The 26,701-nt window shown below is 40.0% G+C and overlaps 1 long non-coding RNA gene across 2 annotated transcripts in view; it reads right to left on the bottom strand.

Moving 5' to 3' along the window:
- The window catches only part of LOC139041755 (uncharacterized), a 153,580-nt gene extending 136,200 nt beyond the window's left edge, over positions 1–17,380 (bottom strand). Inside the window, exons 1-2 of one of the 2 annotated variants that reach the window (XR_011497601.1) lie at positions 16,869–17,380; positions 14,268–14,328 (exon numbers count right to left, since the gene is read on the bottom strand). This is a non-coding gene — a long non-coding RNA (uncharacterized lncRNA). The remainder of the gene's footprint in view (positions 1–14,267; positions 14,329–16,868) is intronic. The other variant, XR_011497602.1, reaches the window with a different exon arrangement.
- Positions 17,381–26,701: the final 9,321 nt, after the last annotated feature.

Raw genomic sequence — 26,701 nt, 5'->3', positions numbered from 1 at the left:
GTGGAAGACTCCAACAGATAGGGACATGATGAAGAAAATCTGCCCAAGATAGATTTCTGGAGACATCTTTGTCCTTTTTCTTCTGAATGATGTAGCTACCCAACCATGGAGCCTGCATGTTCTGTTGCCCAGATGTTCTCTTCAAGAAGGTCGCTTGTGGCAGTCCATGGGTCCTCCTTATTGTGCTTCTCCTTTTACGTCTTTCATATGCCAAATGGAAGAAAAGTGAAAACTCATACTGACTTCATGAAAGAAATTTTATCAACGTTTCTGCGAAGGACTCTTTGAACACACTTATAGTCAACTAAAGGAATGCTGAGAAAGTGGAAGGAAATAGCCACTCACTGAGTCTTCACTAACTATGTGCCTGTCACTCTATTTGGTGATTTCACATATCAACCTTCGCAATAATCCCCTGAAGCAGTCTCATTTTTCTTTGTCAATAAAATGGGAAAAATAATGTCTAAGAAACTTACTCAAGGTCCCCAAAATGTTAAGTAGCAGTGTTTTTTGGGATTGTCTTTTTTTTTCCCTGCAAATTTTTTATTGGAGCCTATTCAGACATACAAAATGTGAAATCCTTAAGGCAGATCCTAAGGACATAGACATAGAAGTATCTTCTAGGAAATAATTGGGTCCACCTGATTTTGAAGCTATTCATACAAGAGTTTGCAGTCTGATAGGAAGCTCATCTTGTCACTGCTTCACATTTCTGCTGATGAAAATAAACAGAGTAAGGAACCTAAACTGTGTGTGTGTGTGTGTGTGTACACACGTGTATTGGGTATAGAGAAACCAAGACAGACAGTGGTGTAGCAGAATGGGAGGCTGAGAGAACAGGGCATGTTTTGGAATGGGTGGAATTTCATGTAACAATTAGAAACAGGGAAAGCTGAAGGCAATATCTTAAACTTCTCTTCCTTTGACTTCCTTTTCCCCACCTTTTTTTTTTTTGAGGAAGATCAGCCCTGAGCTAGCTACTGCCAATCCTCCTCTTTTTGCTGAGGAAGACTGGCCCTGAGCTAACATCCATGCTCATTTTCCTCTACTTTATTCATGGGACGCCTATCACAGCATCGCTTTTGCCAAGTAGTGCCATGTCCGCACCTGGGATCCGAACCGGGGAACCCCGGGCCGCCGAAGCGGAATGTGTGAACTTAACCTCTGTGCCACTGGGCCGGCCTTTCAATTGCTCTTCCTCTGCATCTTTCCTTTCCTTTCTGGAGGAATAACTTGTCCTTGAAGATTTGCCATTTTTTCAAGAATTTTGCATATATGAGCTTTGAGGTTCTCTTAATTTATATTCCTATTTTGAAGTCGTACATGAAACATATAGCTAAAAAAATTGACATGGGATTTGACAATTATTTTCCTTTTATTATGGGAAAAGCAAAAAGCATTATGGAGAGCATTTGAGGTACTCCAATGCACCCTGAACCAATTCTCCTTGGTGCAATTTTTGGGAGCAATCACATGATGTTATTTTCAAGATCATAAGACAGCCATTTACAAAAATAGTCATTGTCTCTTTAGACCTATCTTGCCCTAATATGAAAGTCGCCAACATAGATATCCCACCAAGATTCTCCATTCTAGAACTCTTCTTTTCCAATTCATAAATCAAAACTTATCCACCTTGTGTCCCCTTCTCTTGAAGGACTATTCTAGCTAGATACAGTGATAAACTGATTCCCACTCTAGCGCTATCAGGAGATAACCCGTTCAGATGTGCGTCCATTTGATCAGGAAAGTTTAAGGCCTTAAATCAAAGGAAGGACTAATGATGGAAAGTACCTGGTTTACATTAACTGCCTTCATATGGCAATTTAATACTTCCAACAGTAAAAGGATGTGGTGAGAGGGGGTACGATCTGGAAGGAAATAGGAGCATAGTTCTGTGAATAAGCTGCCTGCACATTTGCTCACTGCCCCTGAGGGCTCCTCCCTTCTGTGATTCTCTGTCCTGGGGCATCTGCAGACATTTCAAGCTGTGAATAGGAATCTTGGATGAGTTGTTGGTGACTTCGCATGTTAATCTAGGGCACTGTGAATTTATGTTCTCATGTCCATTGAATCAGTCAACATTCTTCGACTAATTTCAAAATTCTTTCATTAATTCAAAGACATAGAAAGATGATTTTCCTTAAGGAGAATACAAAGTTGCATAAGGTACAATCCCTGCCCATAGAGACAGTATAATCTATTACTATTTAATATGAAAAAAAATGTGATAAGTGCAGTGCAAATGGTACAAATGTGGTGTGAGTTCTGAGGCAAGAGCTATGGGTTCTATCATTTGGGTCATAGGATCATATTCCCTGTTCTTAAAGGGCATCAGGAACTGGAAGATTTTGTCTTTGACTTCAGGAATTTTCTGTCTTATTTAGGAAAGACTGAATATGGAGGAAAAATATGGAGGAAAAACTGAATTGCAGAAACATTTAAAAAGGAACATACAAAATTATTCTAAATATCTGATTGCAGGGGCCAAATTCTAGCTCACAGGGAAGTTATGAGTACCTATAGCATGACTCCTGTAGCGTCATTGTAAGAAACTGATGAGGAGAACCATGTCGCTGAAGGTATATTTATTTCAGCCAATATTAATTTTTTTTGATACCACAGGCTTCTCTTGAGTGGATCATGTATCAAAGTGTGCAGGGAATGTAGAATAGGCTCAGGCCCAGGGCAGAGCTGAGAGCGATAGAGAGTGCTACATGGGAGGGAATTTTTGTCTCAAGCAAAGGAGAACCACGGATTGGAGCAAGCGGAGTTTTCCTGAGCAGGGGTGATCTGGGAAAGCTATAGAGGTAGAAAGCAGATGAGGGATGGAAGATAGTAGATGGGTTGACATGGCCTAAAAAGATGGTCCTGACAAAGAACACAGAGGTGAAAGGAGTTTGAGGATGTCCTTGTTCCATGTTAAGCCACAAATTGGCTGGCAACCAGAAGGTCATGAGGATCACTCTGGCAACTTGAGTTGAGTGGGCCAAGTAGGGATTACAGAAAATGGGAGGAGAGAGCATGCTTGGTTTAACCGGGCAGTTGCTCAAACCAGGCCTTTTGTTTACGGGTGGAAATGAAAGTCCAGTGTTTCCAGATCTGAATTTTCAAGAAAAACTTAAAATCTATGTTTTTATTTGCACTCTCAATTTTTAAATGTTGGCCGTTAATTCAAATATCAGATCCTTTCCTATAGATATATCACAAAAAGAAGAGCATGTCCTAATCCTCTTTGGGGACATAGCTCTAATTTGATTAATTTGGCTTTATCTGAATTTATTTATCTTTTTTGGTTTGGCAGTATAAAGTGATTGTGAAAAATCCCTGTTGCTATTGTGGGAAACGAACAAAATCCCCCGTTTTCTACTTTGAAAGATTTGCCAAGTTATTTGATCTATTTCATCGCTAATTTCCTTCAGGAGGAAGACATATTACATACTGAAAATATAAACTGCTAAATAGTGTACACAAAATAAATGTACACTTTCAATTCTATTACGGTTCTGAATTTTTGAGGTTTTTTTGTTCAGTCCTGAATATACATATGCTTGATGCTTACTTATTTATATATATATATATTTATTATCCCTAATACATGATGGTAAAACAAATTCCTCTGTTTCATTTTGTCCTTTTATGTAAATACAGAAAAATAAGCTAACAAAATTACAAGCCCAGAATGTTCATATGAGTCATGTAACCAAACCCTATTGTTGACACAAACTCTATAAACAGAGCATGTCATAGTTGAAGCTGATACCAAAAAACAGAGAGCTGCAGCAGATTCTATTGAGCAGGAAGATATTACAGAACTGAATTTGGCTTGATGACAGCTGAGCTTCCATGCTCTTAAACTTTCGGGATTCCGCAAGCACAGCCTTTCCAATGACCAATGTCAAACACATCCTCCTTGATATTATAAAGGCTCACATCTTTGTCCAGTCATTACTGTTTTTCAGGAATTAATTGATTGTTAGGGATTAACTGGAGAAGCCAGAGCAAGAGCAGGGGCTTCTACCTGGCTATCACAGAAGCAGTAATAACCACAATGATGGCTTGCTGCATTAAGATACGTGGCACCAAGTACCCATTTCAGCCCAAACAGATAGTAAATATATCCTTCTCTTCAATCACCCTATTAATTTGCAAATGCTTAGATCTAAAATTCAGCATAGGAATCTACAGTTCCTACCAATTAGAATAAGCCACCTTGTCCTCCAAAAACTGCCACAGTGCTGTTTGGTTTAACAGACAATGATAATTTAACTCAGGAATAACCTTGTCATTGTAAAAAGAATTAAAATTATAACTCTTCCACAATCTTGGTGTGCAGCTTTCTGTAGACTGTGGTGCACTGAATTTCAAGTAATATTCTGCTTTAGCCCCACATCCCCATGTCCTGGATAAAAATGAAATGTGCATTTCATAAGCCGGTCCCAGTGAGCAGTAATAAGAGAATGTATTCAATCATAGTCAATTGGTTAAAGCTTTGGGGATGGGCTCAAGCTACCATCTTCTTCCTTTCTTACAAGGACACGAACAAAAAACAGTTAAACTAAAATATACCTCAACCACGATAATAGATCTCCCACCGGATCCAGCTGGCTAGGGAAATAGGTAGAATTACATCTGTAGTAATAGGAAGACAATTTCCAAGGAATTATTTTAGAATTAGTGGAAGTATCATCAATTACCTTAGCTATAATAAACAAAAATTCTACTCAATGTAGTATAAGTTCTTTTAAGCATAACTTGAGGTCGTATCAAATTATAGACCTGATGACATTGTCCCCCCACCCCAATTAAAAAAAAAGGAGAGAGGAAGCACATTTTTTCCACTAAAAAACCTGGCCACACTAGGCCTTTGCAGTATCAGGATTTCTATTTTCAGAGTTGTCAACAAAACTGCAAACAGAGGGGCTGGCCTCAGGCCAACTGGTTAAATTCTCGTGCTCTGCTTGGGCAGCCCAGGGTTTTGCTGGTTTGGATCCTGGGTGCGGACATGGCACTGCTCATCAGGCCATGCTGAAGCGGTGTCCCACATAGCACAACCAGAGCCACTCACGACTGTAATATAAAACTATGTACTGGGGGCCTTTGGGGAGAAGAAGAAGAAGAAAAGAAGATTTGCAACAGATGTTAGCTCAGGTGCAAATCTTTAAAAAAACCATGAAAACAGATATTGCCCAAAGGATGTTTTGATTTTTAAAAAAATTGAGAGAAATATGTAATTGTATATTTATAAGTTTTTTAGATAGGCCTTCGAATTAGCGGTTTTTTTGGAAAGCATTTTGTTAATATGAATTATATTATGCTAGATGGAAATGTGTCTTCAAAAACAACAAATAATCCCCAAAGTGGTCAAACAGATTTTCATATTGGCTTCTGTCTACACAAAAAAGTGAAACATCTTCCAAAATTTTGAAATCTAGGAAACAATACTCGGACTGCCCAAGCACACGTGTTTTTGTGAAAGTCTAGAGTAAAGCTTTTCTTTTCCTTTTACCTACTAGGCAACCTTTTCCACAGCCAAGATTGCAGCTGACATATTATGCCACTCCAAAACAGTTGGGAACTTTCATTCACTCTGATTCACTTTAAAAGGAATTCCATTCTGTCTCAGCTGGATATAAGCAGATGCCACCGAATATATTGGAAAAAAATTCAATGGCACCGGAAAAGTCTAACATCAAAAAAATACTCTTAAAACAATAGTTGTTTAGAGAGACTGCAATGGATCCCAGTGCTCCGGAACCTTCTCCTGGGTTGTGAACAATCGAAGATTTATTCGAGCTCTCTGCACACTGGGAAATGAAGACCCAGAAGCTCATTATCATGTCTATTAAAAAGCAGAAACTGGGGTACATCTAAGAAAAGATGTATTACTTTTTAAACCGCAGTGCAAACTGCAGACCAATGGGGACTTGAACTATATAAAAATACTCTCAGTAGTCAGGGAAGGGGGAGGGGGTGGGGCGGGGACATCCACTCTCCCAAACAGCAGGAAAATACCATACCACGAAGTTCCATTGTTGTCATGACTTGGGAAGGGTGGCTCTACCCGATTTTCTTGAAAAGGGATTTTTGAAGTCAGACTTTTGGTTTGATCGTGGGACTAGATGCCACTACTCGAATAACTTAGGGGACCATGCTCTAGGGGAGGTGACGGAGGGTTTGATTAGCAATGACCAGTTAAATTCTAGTTAACCCCAATTATAAACCTTCACCTTTGCTAATTGGATTAATTTGTCGGCAGGCAATATACTTATAAAGTGTGCTGGAGCCAACTTTGTGCCACTTTATTATGAGATAAAAATCATTATTGCGGCATGGCTCATTTCTTAAGAGTGGATCTATAACCAATTTCTGCAAAGGTGGAACAAAGTTGAATTTTACGCTAAAGTTGGAAGACTCATTTATTATAGCTATTCTCTTCACAGCCCACAAAAATATGCCCAGTAAGCAAATTCTCCCTCAATTAAAAGCTTCCCAAACTCAGGGTTTAGTGAAACCTTAATTAAAGTCAATGGAAAAGTCACGTTCAGAAAAAAATTTAAAGGTATTCAAATGTGTCCTTTTATTTCCCTCTTGACTGACCTAAGCATACTGACTATATTTGACTCCTTCCAAATTTTTTCAGTATGTTTTCTGCACAGAAAAACACAAACCAGAAAAACTAGTTGCACTTACATAGCAATCTCGCCACCGAAAGACAAGTGATGTCTACTTTCTCATTAAAATGGTGCAACGTGTTACCACACTGCTTTCAATGGTTCACAAAGACTGAGAACAAAGTGTGCCTGTAGGATTTGTGGGACTCAGGCTTAACAATAAAAATACAATTGCGTGTTTCTAATTCTGCTAGGGAATTTGTGAATGGGTCCAGTTTGAGTAAAATGGAACAACAATGTCAATCATGCATATTTCCCTGTGGTGGAAATGAAATCTTTCAAGGCGTTCCAAGTTGGAGTGAACAGAGAATCTGTTATACCTGAAAAGATGCTAATAAGGCTGCCAAATATTGTGTTTGAGAATTGGCTAAAGAGCAAATAGCTATTGTCAGCATTATCTGTCTCTTGGGTGAACCAGCACCCATGTGCCTATGTGTACATGCTTTAAAGTACAAAAGAAATACCGTGGCTTTTTCTGCTTTTATCTTTTCCACAAAGAGAAGCATGGGAAATTAGATATTAGGAATTAGATATTCTGTAGATATTCCAAGGGAATATGGGTTATATTTAGGGAGTCAAGCTTTTTTTTTTTTTCCTTTTTCTTTTGCAATAAGGGTACTGAGAATAGTACCTTCAGATTCTTCCCCTACAAACAAAGCAAGTCATACAAAGGAGACAGTAAAAATGATTGGATTGTGGAAATTAATGACAATATACTGCGCTTCCTTTGTGTGTGTGTGTGTGTGAGATCTACCCAGGACCAGGGCATTGAATGTTCCTTCTCTATAACCTGAACCAGACCTCGTCGTCACCTGTTGACAACAGAGAAGAAAGAAAGCCAAGCATGGGGATCAGAGCACAATAATACCTGTTGACAATAAATTATCAAAACAATAATCATGTTTAGCCAATCCCTTTGTGTAAAACTGTTATTATGATTCCAGTGCCAGCTGTCTGAAACTTTAATTTAAGTGCTTGCTTGAGGCGAGACATTTGGAATGCTAGTTTAGAATGTTTTATAGCTCAAGCAATATGTTTTACTAACCTCAAATACTGTGATGATGGTTTAAATGGTGACTACAATTTGTACGTGGGGGGCTCCAGGGTGAGTTTTGCTTTCCCAGGGAAGTGTCTGCTGCGTCAAAAATTCAGACATTTCTGGGCTATCTGGAGCAGCCTAGCCTAAGGGGCCCTTGGAGCTGCATCTACTGGCCCGCAGGCAAGCACTGCACAGGGTTAACTTTTGGGAAGTTACTTCAAGTTGCTACAAATTGGAAGCTTCCTCAGAAACAAAAGTGCTTGGTGGAAAGCACCATGCTGGAGAGGGCATGGTTTAGCGTTGGGTGGGCCCCCAAGTTTTACTCTGTCCCTTCATCATCAACCATTCTTTTGACCCGAGACCTTGGAGAAGAAGGCAAAACCAGATTTTGTCAGATTGTCATCAGCACATATTCATGTTTCCCTAGTAACGGATCAGCAGTATGTTGGCATATTACGAATAACGTGCTTCTCCTTTAAACATAGTAGGCTTCAAGGTGTAACCCATCTATAAGAATTTTTGTGCTTGTCCTTATGCACAAATGATGTGGACTATGAATTTTGGGAAGATAATGGCAATTTAAGATTATTTACAATTTATTGCTTTAAACCGGAATATTATTGAGACAGTAGATTAGTAACATTATTTGTCACTTTAGAATTTACAAAGCACATTATATCCATTATGTCGTTACTGTTGCAGCATCTTTGTCAGAAAATCTTATTTTACAGTGGAGGAGTCAGAAATTTAGAGAAGTTATATGATCAACTAGGTCATATAACTCCAAAGACCAAGGTCTAAAGCCAGGCGTTCCGAGTTAACGAGGAACACGTGTGATTTGCAGCTTTTTGCAACTCCTTTTGGATTCACCGAATCATCAAAACATATTTTCAAGTAACCTTTGGTAGACTTTGTCTTCCATTTACAGACACTAGAACAACTAGTAAATATAAATTCCAAATTCAATGTGACGGTTTCCGGAAAAAATTTTTTCCAACTGGAAACCTCTAATATCTAATGGTTGTTTTGGGCGTATGATGGTTATTTAATAAATCTTGGTAATATCTTGACACCTAAATTACAAACTATGTTGCATCTTTTCCCACTATAGAAACAGTCTCATTTATGTTCTAGAAATGTCTCTTGAAATTCTATAAGATAAAATCTGCTGATGGAGACAGGTGGGAAAACAGACCAAAGCTATGGCAAGTATCTACTAAACAAGTACTTCTCTGACAACAGTCTTTGTCAAGCTGATTGACTCAGACAATAGCAATTGTCTTATAAATTATCCTAATAGAAGAAATACACATATGTACATTGGTCATATGTATAGCCAGATGCATTTCTGGAGAGAAATTATGTATGAGTCATCCCCCAGCACAGTTCCTGGCACAGAGGAGAGGCATAATAAATATTAGATTTATGAATCAACATCAATACATTTCATTTTCTTGGAACTGGGGGAGCCCTACCTCTTGAAGGAATTCCAGAGGGAATGTTATATAATTAATAACTCCTACTTTCCTCTCAAAGAATCAGTTTTACAATTTGGCTGCTTACATATGAATTTTTTTGAGTGTGTGAGGAAGATTAGCCCTGAGCTAACTACTGCCAGTCCTCCTCTTTTTGCTGAGGGAGCCTGGCCCTGAACTAACATCGTGCCCATCTTCCTCTACTTTGTATGTGGGATGCTTACCACAGCATGGCGTACCAAGCGGTGCCATGTCCACACCCGGGATCTGAACCAGCGAGCCCCGGGCTGCCGAGAAGCAGAACGTGCGAACTTAACCGCTGCACCACCAGGCCGGCCCTCACTTATGAATTTATAATGGGCTGCATTTGAAATTACTATGCTAAGAAAAAAAATACTCTACTTAATTGGTGTCTGCAATGCAACTTTTCAATTAATTTATATTTTTTACAGAGGCAAAGTTACCACTTGTACAATATAGGTGGATTTTACAACGTTAATGAATCTGTGAAAATGTTGGTATTTTCTTTTAAAGAAACTAGACAGAAGGGACATATAAAAAGCCCCATAAGCATTATCTATCTGCATAGAATGAATGAGTTAAGTCAGAGAATTGTTCATCAGTAGATAGTCAAACCAGAGGATGTCTCACTGGAGTATTTCACTGTTCAGAAGATCAGGCTGGGGTGTACCCAACTTCTGCATCCTCAAATTTCAGCAGGCAGTGATGCCTATGGTGATGGAATTGGACTCAAGCTGAGTCAACTTAGTTATTTACTGAGTTATTTATGTTACTGGTCAGTTTCCACACAATCAAATGGACCAGCCATTTGGCAATTCAAAGTGGATATTAATATAGTGTAATATTTTGGGGCTGGAGTTTTGAGGGGAAATTGACATGACAATTTTCTTGCTTTGTCTAGTATTTTAAATTGATTTTCATGCAATGATCAATGTTGATTATATAAAAAATGTTCATTCTGTTTACCATTAGATGGTAGGATCATGAGTGATTTTGCTTTTATTTTTTTCAGTGCTTGCTTATTTTTCATTAGGACAATTAGAATTTTTTCTATTGCAAGAATATCTTTCTACACATCTACAACTTTCCCCTTTAAAAAGGCTAAGGTCTCCAGTTTTTATGTTCCATTCTCATGGCATCTATTCTGACCCAGATCTTCACATCAGTATTTTGACTACTGCAAAGACCAAGTGAAAGCTCCGCATTCTACTGCCTTTCCTATCATCCTTAAATATCATTATATCCTTTCTGTCTGTCACTCTTCTGCTCAGTTTTCTGTAGGCTGCTTTTTTCCACCAACTTTCTAAGTAGAGTTTGCACAGTCATCTATTTCTTCATTCACTCACTCATTCAATAAATAGTCTGTGATCACCAACTACAATGTCAAGAGAGTAAGCATTGTGTGAACCGCAAATAACAAGTTATTGTTTCTACATTCAAGAGGTTTAAAATCTAGCTAAGGAGATAAGACACATGAAGATAGCTGCAGTGTTGTGGTCCTGGAATCAGACTGGCTGAGGTAGAATCCAGACTCTATAACATATTAGCTGTATCTTTGGGTAAGTTACTTAAGCCAGCTGTGCCTCAGTTTCCACATCTGTAGAGTGGGGTAAATATTACTTAGGTCAAGGGATTAGTGTAAGGATTAAATGAGATAATACATGGAAAGGCTTAGAGCATCCTGGTTCAACAAAAACACTCACAACAACTTCAATGGAATAGTTACAGGGAGGAGAATAAATAAGTATAATTCAAGAAAATTTGAAACAAATCAAAAGAAGGAAGGAAGGGAGGGAGTTGAAATCTTCCAAAGGTTACAGAGGGGAGAAATCCTTTCCACAAGTGGGAGCTTACAGGAGACCCCACAGCCAAAGTGGTATTGGAGTTGTGACTGGAAGGATCGATCAGAATATGATTGATAGGCGAAGAATGAGGGTATGCAAGGCCTGGACTGGGGCTATAGTTTCCTGAGAAGCACTCATGTCTCATCATGCCAGGTCACTCCTGTATGACTGTCCTTATGCTACTTCCTCTGGCTTGGAAACTGATGGTGTTCTTTCATCTGGCTCACTGCTGAGCTTTCTAGGAATGCCTTTGTTAAGCAGAGAGCATTCAGACCTTGTCGGGATGCATTGCATCTCACCTGCTCCACCTTTACTGACCTCCTTATGTTATTAGATTGCATTGAAAAAATATGCCTGTGAATTTTGCCTTAGACTGTAAGTTACTTGAAGTCAAATCCTCCATCTTCGAAGCTCAAACACCTAGGGCACTACCTCACACAACGTAGACACTCAAGAAATGTGCATTGATCCAAAGAGCATCACAAGTAAGTAATCTGGTTATCATAAGGAAATGGTGGAATATAAGGCCCCATAACCTGGTTTATTGTGTGGGATTTCCAATAGCTCTGTGCCTTCGCCAGGCCAAGTTCATTCACGTTGGAGTAACAGCGGCCCTCTGAATCCCACCATCAACTTCTCTAAAAGTTTAAGAGAAAACTACTTGTCATTGGTGGATGGGATTTCCTCTGCATATTACCTTTGAGTGTCATCAAATTTCAGTATCAGGAAATTTCTTCCACTGGAGGAACATCCTAAGTTTTACCAAGTTGAATTGGCCTTGAATAGGACTCAAAAGCTCTAAACATGGGAATAGAAGGCAGTTTTTTGGGGCCTTACTCTTTAGAAAAGGAAAGTAATAAAAGACGTAATATATAAGAGTACAATAGTCACAGGTAAACATTTCTTCCACTTGCCTCATTTCCTGTACTAGTATATTTGAGAAACAAAGCAACTGCTTTTTAAAACAATTTTTTCCTCAGAAATACACACACACACACACACACACACACATCTCCAAAGGATAAAAGATTATTTGGGAATGAAAAAAAATTTCTGTCTCCATTATATTTTAGAACCAAATGGAGTTCAAGTACATTTTTCATACTTACCTTACTTTCGTATAATGCATTAAATAAGTAACCGATGCCTCTTAGACAGAGACAGAAATTGCATTCTTGTAACTGAGGTCAAAATTTCATTGAAGAATTATGATTCTTGGATTGATTTATATCATTTCTTTATTCACTTCTTTTTCCATTTATTTCTTTTCTTCCTTGACCCAGAGAAGAGGCCACCCACTAACAAAAGTCCCGGTGCCATTGAAACTCTGGACGAATAATACTGAACCACATTAGCAAGTTGAGAACACTATCTTTCTACACTGTAGAGTAAAAAATTATAGAATAAAAAATAAAGAGGTTATCAGTCCTACAATTTGTCTTCTTTTGTGATGCAGATTAAGTGGTTGTAACTTCCCTGGACTCCAATCTACTTGACATCTGTCAAAAGGCTAGGGTCATCTTTCTTCCATTAGCAAGGGTCTCCATTTCAACAACCCCCTCCATACCCATATTCATGTCAGATATAATTGTCTACTTCCTGTCAATCTTCCCTGTTAATGGGATCAACAAGTGCTGAAGCTAGGTTCTTTCTCTCCTGTACGCTGCAAAGAGAAAATGATGGCTCTTTTCAGGGACACAAGAGCAAAGAGTAAAAGGGAAAGACGGTCTCTGGACTCCTTGTCTTCTAGGTTCTCTTTTATTTAGTTTCCAACTCAGCAGCATCTTATTATGCCAACTCCTAAGATACAGAATTGCTTTGCAACTAAAATGCTGCAAATGATTCAGCTCCCAAAGCTCCATTTGTGGTCATGAGCTGCCTTACTCCAAAACACTTTGATAGACAGTGAAACTTTCGAAGGCACAAAATGAGGCTGGGCACTGCGTAAACAGAATTTGTCTCTGGAAATGATGGGTGGATTTTTGCATCTAGTTGCAGTGCAAAGAAGTGTCTAATTATGATGTACTTGACTCCTTACCCGAGCCTCAGCTACTGTGCAGATCTGTAGACCTAAAACATGTTTGTGGTCAATCCACAAGTTATACATCCATTGTAGACTTCAAAATGTTGTGGAGAAGGATGGACATTTGAGTCCTTAATCCATCCTTCTGACCAGCTCAGATTTCTATTGATGTGTGATGGCTCCTGGATTTTTTCAGAGGAGACAGGAGTGGGCTCTTTATATAAACCAATTATCCCATCCCTTGCTATGAGGGATCAAACTCATGAGTTTGTTTGAGATCATTTATTCTTCCAAAAATGCATTTTGGAATCTGAAAGTCTTGTTGGATAGTTACAAAATCAATAGCATTTGATAAAGGGTGTGGTTAGAATAGGAAAACCACACGTCCAGGATGCATTTTGAGACAAAAAGCCAACCTTTAACCACTAAAGCCCTGTGGGTGCTCTTACCCAGAAAATCTCTCATTAAATCATGTTCGCACTTTTTATGAGTGCTCTGTGCATTTTTTTTTCAACATAAAGGCTAAGTTAAAGTGGCCAAAGAATCCTTATCCAAGCAGGTCCTGTGAGTAACTATATAATTGTATAGGTTTTCTTTAATTTGATTTCTACGTTCATTCCAATGTGTTTATAGTTGCACTTGTATTTTCAATTCATAGGATCAGTAGTAAAAAATGAATAAAACAGTTGGGTGGAGGCAAACTAATGTAATGTTTTTTGCACCATTGGCATAGGAGAGACAATCTTGATATTGACAAGATATATGTTATTAACTTTTATACTAACTTACTGTATATTATTAAATATTATGCATTTATTATGTATGTATATTAACATGCATATGATATATAATATATACGTATACTGTACTATATACATACACTGTACATATATAACTATGTACATATGCTATTTATGCATATTATATATGTTTGACAAAATATTTAATAAAATAGAAATATATATGTTCTATAATATACATTTAATAAAATAAATATTTTCAGTTAAGCCAACTCCACATATACAGTGGCTGTCTGACAATGGGCAAAGGTTCGTCTCGGAAATGGTTGCGCAGTGCTATGAATGGTGATTTCCACAAGCTGGGATGTCCCCACCCTAGTCTCCCTCAGTTCAAGCACATATCCTCTATTTTAAAATCATTCTGCCACTTCTGTTGGATTGAATTTGTTACCTGCCAGATCACTGAGTCCTGCCCCCTTTTCCTGCTCTGAAGTCTGTGCCCAGGTCTGTCTCTGAAACAAAGCAGAAATGAACACCTTTCACCAGCGCTTCACTCTTGTGGTAAAATAGGAGGGCATCCTCTCTCACTATCTGCAGAGCAGACTCTGAAAACATCCCTTCCTGCATTTTCTGCTTTTCTCATTCTATTTTCTCCCAGAATCTGTTTGCAAAACATTTTATGGAATTGGCAAGTTATTTGCACTGCTTTTACATTGCAGTCTGCCTAATTCAATTGCAATTATTTGTAAACTGCCGCCATAACTCTTCCTTGGCTAATGTCTGCAAACTGTTTACAAAACAATAAACTTAATCATGCATTCATTGTTGCAAATGTCTCCAAATGGCTTCAGAGTAGAGCTGACTTGACATTTTTGCCTATTTGCAAAGCCATGAAGGATGTTTCCTGAATAGACACTAAGTTCTATAACATTTAGTCATTCTATTTCCTGTACCTCTTCTGACCTATTGCAAATTGGGAGGGCCTCTTTTTGGGGTTAGCCCACATGGTGCACCAAGGCTGATAGATCTACAGGAAACTGGACTGGAGGTAAGACTCTGGCAGCAATGAAGGAAGAGAAAGTATGACAGCATGGCACAGGCAATAGTCAAGTTATGTATATATTACATGAATATTCACTTTCCATATTCCCCACATATCTGTCATATTTGAGACCCTATGTGGGACTTCTTGAGAGGCATAGGCTGTGAAGACAATGGCTCTGCCCCTGGCAGATCTTATTGGATGTGAGGATGAGAGGAAGAAGAAAGCTGAAGATAACTTCGATTATACAAACCTAGAGCTCTAAAAGACTCACCGTGCTATTAACAACAACAGACAAATCAGGATTTGTGGCGGAAGGTGAGAAATACAGCTTAAAACATCTTGGTGTGAGACAACAGCATCTTTTGACAGAATAATTTACCAAAAATGTTTACCAGGTAGTTTGAAATGGAGCGTGAGAATGTGGAAAGGTTTGGCTGAAGATACTGGCTTGGGAACATTGATCATCGGGGTGTGGCTGACTGGGGGAATGCACAGGGTTTCTCATTGAAGGAGGATGAAGAGGACATGCACACTCTTGGAGGGAGGGTACTTTTTGTGGAGAGTAGGAAAATGAAAACTTAAAGAAGGATATAGAAAGGAATGGTGGAAAGAGGTCCCACTTGTTACACGGTCATGGAATTAAGGGGAGTACTTCAAGAAGTCTGGGGAGGTCCGTGGTGTGGAATGGCCTACTGCAGATATGTTGAAGACAATGAGAAAAGCATACAGAGTTTGGGATGAAGAAGTGACAGAAGATACAACTGAAAATGCCGGAAGCTAGGATGAATGGTGCCGATGAAGCCAGTGTGAGCACGCGGAGCTGCCCATGCACTAGAGAATTTTAGCTGTGAAAAGGAGGGAGGATGAGCAGCAATCAGCGAAATTTCTTCCATTTACCCATTATTCTCCTCTTCACAATCCTGGTTCAGATCATTTCACCTAAACTGTTAACCCTTCCTCCACCATTCTCACTCTCCCTTTTGAACTTAGTCACTACATTAATGGGAAACAGTAGAAGCAATTAGAGGAGAACTTACATACATTTTACACTGTGTCTGTATCCATATAGTCAATCCATTTTCCCTCCTGTTGCTATGAATCATTGGTCTGAACTCCTCAGTCAAGCCAACTTCTTGTATGCTATATCTCATTCCTTCCTGCCTACCTGAGAACATTGATCCAGCAATTTCCTCCTCTTTGCCACCCATTTCCTCTTGTTTGTATATGGATGCTCTAATTTCTTACACCTTAAAGTCACCCTCCTATGTTTCCTGGGAAGGTAGCACGGAAGTCAAGCATGGAGCAGATAGGGTCGTGGATTAATTTCAAAGGCACTCATTGGCAATAAGTGGAGATTTCTGATACAATGGAGGATGTACTCTGGGCGTAGAACCTAGGCTCTAGTTTTGGCATTTAGGTATAGAGAAACACAGAGCATGAATAGATCATATGTCCCAGCTTGAAAGCTGATTCATTCAGTCCCAGATACAAACCTTCCCCTGGTGTAACCAATTCTGACCCAGTGTGGGTGTCTAACTGCAGGAGATAAGGCTACGTCAGTAAAACTCTGCAAAGCCAGAGTCCCGATTGGCCAGTTCTGCAAAGGCCTCATCTGGGAAACCCACTGTCAGGATTCCCAAAGCACTCCATTGGAATCAAATATTTTCCTCTCATACACTGGCCACAAAATACAACTTATAAACTGCCCCAAACCACCAAACCAACCGGAAAGCACGACTAGTCTCGGCTTTCTAAGAACGCCTGCTATATAATGAAAAACACAAACCCCCAGCTTTCACATGCGTGCTGCAGTTGGACAGGAAATAGCACTTCCCCCTGTCGGAGCATCCCTCCGTCTGCCACAATGACCAGCACATCCTCGCAGCTGTACAACCGTAATCAGAAACCACCCCTCGGTTTTCACTGGTCCCCACCTGAGGGTGCAAACTTCTGCTCTACAACTGTTAAAGTGAATAATCAAAGGGCATTTAAAAATGTGACACTTACTTGAATCAATGTCTTCTTGAGGCTTTTGAAAGGTGCAGCAGGCATAAAATTTAATATTGATTGTTGGGGCACATTCCATTCCACCTTTCAGAGTCATTTCAGAAAGACAAATAATTTGTTTTGATCCGTACAGGGCATGTCTACCAGACACACATGAGTCCCGGGCCCTCTTAGTGAAGCTGAGCTTTCTTTTTTCTGTCCACTTCTCTCAGTTGTTCCTCCCCTCCTTAAATTTCTTGGTTCCTGCCGTCCCCTTCTGCTCGCTCCTCTTAGCTCCTGTTCTAATTTCAACTGTCATTTCCCCTGCTCTCCCGAGTGCTCGGAGCTCCTGTTCTAATTTTTCATGTCTTCTCCCAGTGCTGCCCTCCTTTCTGTCTCTCTGACCCTCTCCCGCTCGCCTTCTCTCTTTCTCTGACTCTTACTCTTCCATCTCCCATCGGAGGCTTTGCCTCAGGTTTCGCTTTAGCTTCCGTTTTCTGCATGCTATTTAATGCAGCCAATAATAGGATGTCCGATCTGCTCTGCATAAAGCCCAGATTCACAAAAATAAAATTGAATTTTTTCTTCTTCCTCTAACCCCAAATTTGAATTCCATTTCCCCTAAAAATTTTCTTTTTTTTCCCTCTTACAGATTCTACTTGCAGTTGGAATAATGTAAGAAAATCTCTTTTTGTATCCCTTGGTTGACAAGAGCAAAATCTAGGGAGTTGATCTGAGAACTCTCATTCCGATACAATTCTGCTCCAGTTTCGTTTTCTAAAGAAGTTTAGATGGATTTTCAGCGAGTCTCCAGGTAAACGTGAGCAGAGGTCTTCTGCCGTGAGCTGTTGTTAATTCCAACAATACTTAAATGGATAACTAAGTTAAGGTCATGTTTGTAAGTGACGTTTCTCAGGAGAGCCCTTCTCTTCTCTCAGTTGCATAGAGAAACAATTGCACTCTCCTTAATTACAAGTGAATGATTTGCGTTATTCACAAACTGCTTCACTAAGTGTGCGAAGTGGCAAACAATCTCGATGGAATTTTGAACACATTGGTCTGGCTTGGGATGAAAGAAATTCTCAACAAATGTGCTTGGGATATGGAAAGGAATTTATAGTTGTCTTGGATATTCAGACTTCTTAAGACAGGGAAGGTAGGGCATTCCATCTCCCTGTTTCTTCTGAAGGGTGAAAGGTTTCCTCAGATAAAACTCTCCCAGTTTTTGAAATCTGCATAGTTTCATATTAAAAATGCATTCATGCCCATATTAAAGTTTACAGAGACTGTGTCAGGAAACATTTTGATTTCCAGGTTATTATCTGCGGGCGAGGGCATCTTCTAGGCTTACATAGGATTTTCCCATCACTGGTAGGCAAATTAAAATAACATTCTCAACCACCTGGTTGTTTCCAGAAGACTGTTTTCGTTTTATGTAATTGGCCAGTTACTTTGGCATAATGCCTTCTCATCTGAAACATAACATTTTACATTTCTTGGGAATATACATACATCTTATTCTTTCAAGGAGTCATTGACAATCTTTCTGGAACTAATTTCGAAGTGCTTTAAGAAATTACAAATAGCATGATATTCTTGGCTCTGTATTGTTTTTATCTTTACAGATGGCAAATGAAAGTTTGGGGTTATGACATTCAACCCACATTGACTCAGTAAACTTTCTGAGTGTCCACTTTGTACCCAGCGCTGTGATGATGGGTGCAGGGGTCATAAAGATGAATAAGCCCAAGTTCCTTCTCTGGAGGTGCTTCCAGCTAAAGGTCATGTCAAAGGTCAACCAAAAAGCCTCCGCCTCATCTGAAAATCTTAATCCCAAATGCCCTTTTCCACACAATAACCCTAGAGTTAAACCTCTCCAGGGCATCTGACTTCTAAAAAAGGAGCATATAACACGTGAATAAAAGGCTATCCATACATTATCTTTTTCACCCACTACTTACAAAATTGACAGAATATATACAAACTTCTCAAATACATGGTGGGGAGAAAAAGGGCGAAATGCATATTTAGGCCTATGTAAGTTTCTGATTATTCCCTGCTTCAAATTAATTTATTTTTCCTTTTCTGACAATCTCCAGGTTTTCTTTTTTCGCCATGAGAATTGAGCGCCAAAACAAAAACATGGGGGAGGGGGAAGACCCATAGCTCTGTTGAGAAAGAGGAAGTTCTGTGAAACCTTGTTTGCCCTTTCTGCTGTGAAGAAGTTTGCAGAAGAGCTGTAACCCTGCGCTCGGCTATGTAAACCAACTACAGAAATGGCAGAGGTCATCGTGGGAAACCAAGGGGCGCCCTGGGCCCAGAGTGACAACAAAAGTCAGTGCTTCTAGGCATCTCAAGATGAAAAGTAAAACCATTGCGACTGTTGAGCAGCTCAGAGTTGCTTGTTTTCTTCTTCCTCTTTGCTTTCTTACTTTCTTTTCCTTCTCTCTCTCTTTCTCTTTCGTTGAATTCCAAATCGTTGTGAACCCATTAAATATGTCGATCTTTTCAAACATACTCTAACTCAACGGGGTCAAAACGAAAACAGACTTCTGCTCTGCTGCTGTGGAATGCTTCAGCCTCTGTTTTCTCTTTTCAGTTGTCTGTGATTAGGAGAATTAAGAAGGAAGTCCGTTCTAGAACAGGAGTATGCAACTTGCTTTTCCATAATCGTAGGGTTTCATAGAGATGCCGTCGTGCCCTCAAGGTTGTGAGGAAGGCCACGGGGCTGCACTCCAGCAAGGCTGCTTTTCTATTGTATAAGTTAGGGTTAAGCTTGTATGTTTGGAAGAAAGGCTAAAAACAAATTTTGCAAATGATTGATCTAGGGGATCTTTGCTGCTATGCCCTGAAATATCCAGATGATTAAAGGTTTTTTTTTGGTATTTTTGTTTTGCCCTCAGTTTCTTGCGTTTAACAAAATCTTTTTCCAGTTCATTTTGTGTATTCAGTCACGAGACAGAAATGTCTGTATGGCTTCAATGGTTCCAGATGGAATGTGGCAGAAAATTCTGATTTTAGGCCCAAACGACTGTATGGCCTTTCCGAAATTTCTGTTTCTGTCTGGTCAGTTTAGCATTAGCCACACTGTGGCAAAGAAAAGAAGGTTCTTATGGAGATGTATGCATGCTTTCCGGCAACTGAGATTTCATTTATCTGGCCAACATTTAATTTTCCAGCCCCAGGGATTGACTTGGAGCAGGGGTTCTCATACTTGAGTATGTGACAGCATCTCCTGGAGGGCCAGTTAGACATGGCTTGCTGGGCCTCTCCCTCCACCCACCGGGAGTTTCTGATTTGGCTAATTGAGTGGAGCTTGAAAATGTACATTTTTAACACTTTCCCAGGTGATGCTGGTGGTGCTGATCAAGGAAACTCGCTTTAAGAATCATTGACTCAATAAAATTTCTCAAACTTCCCCTAGTGAACTTTAAATAGACCAGTTATCAGGGCTTTCCTCAGGAAATTTTAATTTTGGTCAGTGGGTCTAGAATAGAGCCTGGGAATCAGTATCTTATTTCACTTAAATTTTGTTCTCTGAAGAATGAGTCCTCCAGGGTACCAGCCCGGTGGTGTAGTGGGTAAGTTCACATGCTCCACTTTGGCGGCCCAGGGTTCCCACGTTCACATCCGAGGCATGGACCTACACACCGCTCATCAAGCCATGCTGTGGTGGCATTCCACATACAAAATAGAAGAATATTGGCACAGATGTTAGCTCAGCAACAATCTTCCTCAAGCAAAAAGAGGAAGATTGGCAACAGATGTTAGCTCAGGGCCAATCTTCCTCACCAAAAAAATAAATAAAAATAATGAGTGTTCCCCATGAAACTTAATTTCTGGGAAACTTATTTTGTCTGCAGTATTAATTTAATAACTATTTGCAAGCTGCTTACTGAGTTAGGCAGACCAGTGGCTGATCTTCTCCAGATGCCTAAATGTCTGATTTAAGGCTGAGAAAAGTTGTCTGAACCAATTCAGTTACTGAAAATTAGATTGGATGTTCTAGATAAATGGAAGTTTTCTGGGCGTGGTAGGTGGGTAAGGAAGACATGCAGTCAGAGAAGTGAGGTGTGCAAAGTCATAACAAAATCCGAGTGCCACAAGCTTGAGAAACAGCAATCAGTTTTAAAAGGTTCTAGAGGTTCTATCTTCATCCTCACTATACGGTGCCATGGCTATCTGTTTGTTCTCCAGCTTTTCTCCAAGACTGAACTTTGAACTTCTTTTCAAGGGGCACGCTGAGTCTTAGCCCCTACCTCAGTATGTGGTGCTCTCTTATGGGCCCACAAATGAATAAGCGGAGGGCAAGGTGGTGAGAAGACAGGCTGGAAAGATTTAGTTTGGTGCCAGATTATAGAAGACTTAAACCCATGATAAATAGTCTGTACCTAAAAGTGTTGTGATGCCATAAGTTAGTGTAACGAAGGGGATGCTCTAATGGATTTGTGTTTTATAAGTTCACTTTTGTGAAGATATAGCAGGTAGATTGAGTAGAGTGTAGAGCTCAAAGGTAGGGGATCCTATAAGAATGTAATGCAATGGACCCAGAAAAGAGATGATCTAGACCAGATTGAGGGCTTCTCAATGACAGCAGAGAAGGGTGAGAAGGTCTGAGAAAGATGGCTGAAGTAGACGTGACAAAACTCAGCCTCTAGTCAGAGACGGAAGTGACGGGGGCAGTTAATGGCACCTTGAGCTTTCAGTTCAGGTCCCTGGGGCAGTGGGAGGCATGCTGTTAATTGAAAACTAGAGAACAAAAATGTGTATGCAAGACAATGAATTTTGTTTTAGATTGGAGTACTCATGGAACATGGAGGTTCATTTGGAACATAGGTTAGTGGCTCAGGAGAGAGGTAGTTTTGAGACCACCAGCATTTAAATGTTGATGCTCTAAGAGTGGATGGGTTCCCCTAGTTTGGGGATTATTTTTGCTTGCTTAATTTTATCCATCCTCTCCCCACCCTCACTATATATAAGTGCTCTTAAGAGAGTGGATAGGATGTGTAAAGGTTGATAAAGTGAACTAAGAAAATTTTGGAGGGGCCAGCCCGGTGGTGCAGGAGTTAAGTTCATATGCTCTGCTTCAGCAGCCCAGGGTTTGCTGGTTCAGAACCGGGTGAGGACCTACACACTGCTTATCAAGCCATGCTGTGGCAGGCATCCCACATATAAAGTAGAGAAAGATGGGCATGGATGTTAGCTCAGGGCCTATATTCCTCAGCAAAAAAATGAGGAGGATTGGCAGTGGATGTCAGCTCAGGGCTAATCTTCCTCAAAAGAGACAATTTTAGAGGCAAACAATTATAACATTTTCTTTGGATAATTTGTGTATTGCTGTATCAACCTCATTGACTTTCTACCGGATTCTATAAAGATGAAGCTTGTCTTTATTGTGGTGTCACAAACACAGCAAGCTCTGAAAAAAGAAATTCACAAAATGACACCTAGATTGACATCTGGTTTGGCAATTGTAGTCATTCCCTCTTTCCATAAGCAGATACTAGGCATTTGAGCATCACATGTTAGGCACTGGTCTTGACCCTGGATGCTGTAATGAACAAGACAGTCCCTGTTCTTGTAGCATTTATATTCTTATAGAGGAGAGTTATAGTAAACAGGGGAATACATAAAAATTATAATTTTAGATGTCATGAAGAAAACAAATTGGATAAGAGGATCAAGAAAGACTGTGATCAGCGGCTGGCCCAGTGTCCAGGGGGTTAGGTTGGTGCACTCCACTTTGGCGGCCCAGGGTTTCACTGGCTTGGATCCGGGGCGGGGACATGGCACCACTCATCAGGCCATACTGAGGCAGCATCCCACATAGCACAACCAGAAGGACCTACAAGTAGGATATATCATTATGTACTAGGGGGCTTTCGGGATAAAAAATAAAAAGAAGAAGATAGGCAACAGATGTTAGTTCAGGGTCAATCTTCCTCATCAAAAAAAAAAAGAAAGAAAAATTACGATGTACATCTCTATAATGTCTTGATGTTTAAAACAAGATAGCACCAAATACCAAAAAGTAGCCACCTTGTCTTAAATTTAAGACCAGTCTGAATGGTATAAATTACATGGATTCAAGTGCTTTTCTTTTCTTTGTACTGAAATTGGGTCAACAATTTCAACTCTAGGAGTTCTTTGTCATATAACTAACATATTGTTCACTGCCATTTATAACTGCATTTACTACAAAGGGAAGTATGATATGTGATGGAGGGTATTTTATTATATGTGTATAACATACTCACTCTTTTCCCTGAGGTTGATGGAAGTATTTCCATTCTTTCCACTTCAGTCAAGATGAATCTCAACTATCTATTGCAGGACCCATAGAAAGACCTGGGAACAATTGGTGGGACAAGTTTCATAAGGATATATTCACTCTTTCTTTTGTTCTCATAAAGTAACAGTGTTGTCTACTTGTTGGGCCAGGCAGCCAGGCTTGGAAATAGAAGCAATCATGCTGCTTTACCAACTTACATTTAACTCTGGGCAAATGCACTTTTATCCTTTTAATCATCACGTTAACCATCTGTGGAAAGGCATAAATTTCAGATTCCAGAAGCCTGACGAATCAACTAGAACATAATTAAACTTAACCAAATCTCTTCTCTCTCCTCTGGGATGCTCAACATGCTGAATAATAAGACTATGACTGGGAATGTACATTTTGAGTAACTGTGAGTGTAGACTGAATCCATTGGGCTTTGAAGATATTGTAGACGAACGTGGGTGTAATTCACAACTTCGCCACCTACTAACTGTGTGGCCTTGGAGGTTGATTAACTACTCTGGGTTTAATGTCCTTCTCCATACCATGGTTATAACAGGATCAATCTCACAGAGTTGTTCTGAAGGTTAAATAAATTGCATGCATATAAATACACAAGAGACATTTAGGGTATCTTCCCATTTCACAACTTGCAACTTTCTCTGAGAAGTACTGCCAAACTACATGGATGAGGCTGGAGCAGCCATATTTGTGGTATGATGTCTTGTCTCCCTGCCTGTTATTGACCAGAGAAGGGTGGGTTTCTGCTCTAACTTGGACCAATCAGATTTTCTTTCCATTTTTGGCACTTGCTGTTGACAGATACAGAGAGTGGAGTTGTTGAACTGAGTCATATCAGTGTCAGAGCTGCTGACATTGTCTGCTGCCCAGATCTCTGGGCTGCCCTGCTTCTTCTATTCCTAGATAATCACTTTTTCCTTGAATCTTGTGAGCTATCCCCGTATTCTTCCACTAGGTCTCTCTCTAGTTAGAGTTGGAGTCCAATTACTCATATCCGAAATAAACCCTTAAGGTGTCTGAATTTGAACACTTGATCTTCATCCAAAACTGCTCCTTCTGCTGCTTTCTGTCTCAAAAGTTGCATCTTCATTCACTAGTTGTTCAGCTGGACATCTCAGCATCCTTCTAGAAATTGTTTCCTCTTTCTGTGCCATATCTAGTCCACCCTGAAGTCACATCGAAATCTTTTTTTCCAAAACCATTCATTTTAGCGACTATTCTTCCTACCTGGACCCCCTCTCTCAAGGTGGCTTTCCCAACTTCTACACCAGCTTTCTTCAATTTATTCTTCATACGGAAGCTGGAGGGAGAGGGGCTCTTTCAAATGTGGATCATATAACTGAATTATGTAACTCCTTTGCTGAAATCCTTTCAATGGCCTCTCATTATCCTTGGAATAAAATCCCACCTCTCTATCATCATTTCTATGGTCGTGCTGCTCTAGCCCTGTCCACTTTTCCAGCTTCACCTCCTACTTCTCCTGCCCATGTCCTCTGCTCCCCAGTGTGGTCCTTGCCTTGGTTTCTCAAAGGTTATAAATCCTTCCTGCCCTGGGGTCTTTTCATGTGTGATTTCTTCTTTTGGTGCTTTTCCTTTACATGGCTCTCATTCAACCCCCCTCATCTCCTCATCTCAGTCATTTTCTGTAAGACCTTCTCTGACCACCACATCCAAAGTTGATCCTCTGATAAACATTTTCTTCCTAACTCTGATGGTAAAGAGGCTCCAGGCATCTATATTCCTAGATGTGTTTGTATGACTATTTATTTGATTCTCTTCTCTCTCGTAAGACTCTATGCTACATGAAGACAGGGAGCACGTAGGCTTCCCTCTCTGCTATCCCCAGAGCTATAGGACAATAAAATAGGATACCCAGACTACTGCTGTGACACCATGAAGATGAACAAAGGGATGACCAATGCCACTGAAATCAAGGAGAGGCAAGGTGAGTCGGCATCACTCAGTCCGACAATTGACCTGGAATCAAAGAGTCACGGCCATAAGCACTTTGGCACTTTCAGATGAAAATGCTGGGCGAATGCTTTCTTCCAGTTCTCTCTCTAACTGCACAGTTGTCCTAAGCAGGCAACGCAAAGGATAGAAATAAACCAAGGTCGATGGAAGCGCTATTACATTCAGAGGGGATATTTTCCATTTGTTTTAAAATTAAAGTCTCATGCAAGTAGCAGAAAAATACACCACAGATTCTTTAGCTTGATTGTTTCAACTTTTAATAGTAAAGTCGATATGTGCCCCCAGTGACTGCTGGGGACTGTTCTGTGATTGCCAGATTGTTTTATGTACGTGAAGCAACAAAACAATATAAGGTGACAAACAAAAGATGGAAAAATATATAAAAAGAAAAAAAAAAGTTGGCTGTGTGCTACCTCAGGCTTTAAAACTCTTCTTATACACTTCACCACGAAGTCTATTAAAGCAAAATATAGTGGAAATACAATATACTGCAATGAATGTCTTCAAACTAGCAATTTAGCGCAAAAGCTGAGGGCAGTTCTTATGCACCGACTTTTAATACCAAGACGATTTGTGGTTTCACAAAGTTCCTGCCTTAGGCAAAAGTTGTGCTGAGTTCTAATAGGTCTAGTTTGTTGGCTGTCAGAATAATGGAGAATTTGGTAGCGGAGGGGCTGCATGCTGTAAACAGCGGAGATAATTAGAAGGTCTCCTGGGAGCAGAGCGAAGCTGGTTTATATTCGGTCACAGGAGAAAGTGTTTTTGCAGGAAACTTCTGGTTGACACAGCCGAGTCTGGATCCCCAAATGTTTATTTGGGGAAATTTTGTGGGTCTCTGACAGTCTAGTTTTCTTTTGGCATTATAATGCTACTATTACGAACAATATTAAGTTGTCATTTATTGACCACCTACTGTGTGCTTTGCTCTGCTCACCCAGCTCTTCAGTATTCACACCCTATGGAGAAGGAAATCAGGGCTCAAAAGGGTCAGAGCTTTATCCAATGTCAGGCAGTAGAATTTACAACCACCTGAAAACCACGTTCTTTGCACCATATCGTGCTGTCTTCCTGAGGAGCTGGGTTAACATTGCCAGAGTGTTTTCAGTGAAGATTCTACGCATTAATGTTGAGTTTAAGTTTGCAATAACTGTCGAGGCAGTTGGCTTTACAGACAGGGGCTGCGATCCAGAGTGAGTTCTCTCACGGCTAATTATTAATGACTATTCGAGGGATGAAGCTTTCTAGTGATTTACTTTTATTTTATGTAAACTACTGTGGAATCTAGACTGTTCTTTGTAATAAAGCTCTTTTCACTCCTTGGGCAAAGTTTGTTTTCTTGCCTAGGACGACCAGGTGGCCACATCATTGCAGCCTCCCAGTGTGACCCCCTCATCCTGCCTCCAATGTGGTCACCTTGCCAGATAAGTCACAGCCAAGGAGGGTAAGAAAATCCAAAGGTGATTTCCTGTTGAGTGTGGGAAGATGATGCTTCAGTCACTATAGGTTCGACTTTAACTCTACGTGTAGATTTAAGCACTCAAGACAAGTCATCTGCCCCCTAAGGGACAGGGATCAGAAT

Source organism: Equus asinus, chromosome 2 (assembly GCF_041296235.1).
Source record: "Equus asinus isolate D_3611 breed Donkey chromosome 2, EquAss-T2T_v2, whole genome shotgun sequence".
Classification (NCBI taxonomy): domain Eukaryota; kingdom Metazoa; phylum Chordata; class Mammalia; order Perissodactyla; family Equidae; genus Equus; species Equus asinus.
The sequence above is the reverse complement of the archived record's forward strand: the minus strand, read 5'-3'. Positions and strand labels throughout refer to the sequence as shown.